We start from the raw sequence: 2,389 nt of genomic DNA on the forward strand, positions 1-2,389 counted from the left end.
AAAAAAAAGTTATAAAATAAACTGCTTTTGTATAGTAGGATCTACCATGCTTGGCATTAAATCTCTAATACCAGCAATTGCACTTGACATGTAGATGCCTAATAACTAGTTTTTTTTCTAATAACTATTTTTTGAGTGAATGTACTTTACTTTTATTAATGAATCCATATATTTTGTAGTCTGTATGTCATAGGCTTGCTAAAAATATTCATGTGCCCTTTTTTGAATTCTAAGACTTCTACTTTAGAAAGTAAGGCTCTGAGGAAGTCTTCAGAAAATTGAAAAGTTAAGACATGGGGCAATGCAAATTCCCTATTTCCAGGGGATTGCATTATTCTATTGGCCACTTAATCCCCACCGTAGGAAGAGCTTTAATTTTGTGTGTAGATACAAAAATTTCCAATACATATAACAGATACACATTTTACCCAATCTATGGGTAAATTTTTTGGGAAGGATTTTTTTTTTTTTTTTTTTTTTTTGGCTGGCTCAGGCCGCCTTAAGGGCGGGTCTTGTAAGGCATATGGAGCTGTGCCTGACTGCATTTGCATAAGCAGGTGTTTAACCGACTAAGCTAACCCGCAGGCCCCCCAATGGGTAAAATTTTAAAAAACTTACATAGCTAAAAGACAATTTTTGGAAACATGGCAATTCATATGTAAGTATTAGTGACTTTGAGGGGTTTTAAAAGAGGTTAAAAAAGATAAACATTTGAAAAGAAAAACAGGAAATCCCTCGAAGAAACAGAACAAACTGATATATGAAAGATATTGATCCTTGGTGATTTTTTTTTGTATGTTTAAAAAAATATTTTTCGGGGGCCTGCCCCTTAGCTCAGCTCTTTAAGAGCCTGCTTCAACAAAGCAGTCTGCCTCAGGTTGCTGTGGTTCGATCCCTACAACTCAAGCCAGCCAAACTTGCCCTGAAGGCATTCTGAGCAAAAAAAAAAAAAAAAAAAATTTTTTTTCTCTTATCAGATTGGCAAAGAATAACAAACTAACCCGACTCGTATGAAGACGTAAGGACAGTCACATACTGCTGCTGGGAAGGAAACTGTGCCATCTTTCTGGAAGACAGATTTGGCAATATAAATAAAAAAGTTAAATATATTGCCTCTTTGGCCCAGCATGGGTACCAATGGGAAATATGCACATTATGGGGTATCATGAAGCCATAAAAGTTTGTTGATGCAGAAAAATACTCACAGGATATAAAGTGAAAGAAGCTGGCTGCAAGACCGTGGCAATGTACCAAGACTAGAGGGTGGCAATACTTGCACAATTCTGCAAATTTATGAAAAAAATTATTCATTGTATACTTAAAATGCATAAATTTAACCTTAGGACTTATACTTGTTTTTTTTTTTTTTTTTTAAGAAGTTGGCTACAAAATAGTGTGGCTCTCATGTTTCTAAATACACACCTACACACACACAAAGGCATTCTCCACAATAACTATGCCCTCTATAAAGAATTCCTTACAATAAACTTTTCTCTCAGTTGTGGTTTTTTTTTTTTTTTCTCCTTGCATGGGGGCCATCTGAAACATACCAGATGATGGATATTTGTAAAGTTTCTAACACCAGCTTTCTATCAACATCAGATAGCTAAGTGACTATCTTTGCTCAGCCTCTTTTCTAAATAATTTGTTTAAACTTACTTCTGTTCTGGCATCTTATGGCACCATGTTTCTCAGAACACTGCAGTTTGTTTTACTTTCAAAGAATTTATGCCCCAGATAGCTGGAAACAGCAGTGTCACCACCAGCCGGGATTCCTCAGTCCCGGGAGGGGGTGTTCCTGAAGGCCTGGCAGTAGAAGGTCCCAAGAGCTCTTCTGCTCCCTTTCTGGGCACGCCCACTTCCCTTTGCAGTCCTGGGAACTGATTATGCCAACACCTGTTCTCCAGGCCTGCTGAAAGATCTTTTTCTTCTCCCCCAACTTCTTTTTAGTTCATATTTGCAGTACATAATGTTTACATGCATCTTAGAGTGTAGGCGCATGGGCTTAACATATCTAAATTTTCTATTCCTCCGCTCTACTCTCTGGACCTCACTCTCATCTGCAAAAGATCTAAATGACCTTTATTTATTTAATTTACTCATTTTTTGGCAGAACTGGGGATTGAACTCAGGCCCTTGAGCTTGCAAGGGAAGCCCTTATTCTACTGAGCCTTCTCCCCGGCCCCAAAGACCTTAATTTTTGAGCACTGGTGGTTTAGAATCTTCAGGTAGTCTCTGAAACTGACACTCATGCATGTCTGTCTGGCTTTGGCGTGATATTAAATTTATGTATTTATTTTATTATTATATTTATTTTTTTACATTTATTGTGTGCGTGTGTGTGTGTGTGTGTGTGTGTCCAGCTCAGCCCACCAGGGGGCGGGGCTGG

General features: G+C 37.9%; 1 pseudogene; it reads left to right on the forward strand.

Annotated features, from left to right (window-relative positions):
* The first annotated feature begins 644 nt into the window (after positions 1–644).
* The window catches only part of LOC101586056, a 7,620-nt pseudogene continuing 5,875 nt past the window's right edge, over positions 645–2,389 (forward strand).

Source organism: Octodon degus, unplaced genomic scaffold, assembly GCF_000260255.1.
Source record: "Octodon degus isolate 3935 unplaced genomic scaffold, OctDeg1.0 scaffold00160, whole genome shotgun sequence".
Taxonomy (NCBI): Eukaryota; Metazoa; Chordata; class Mammalia; order Rodentia; family Octodontidae; genus Octodon; species Octodon degus.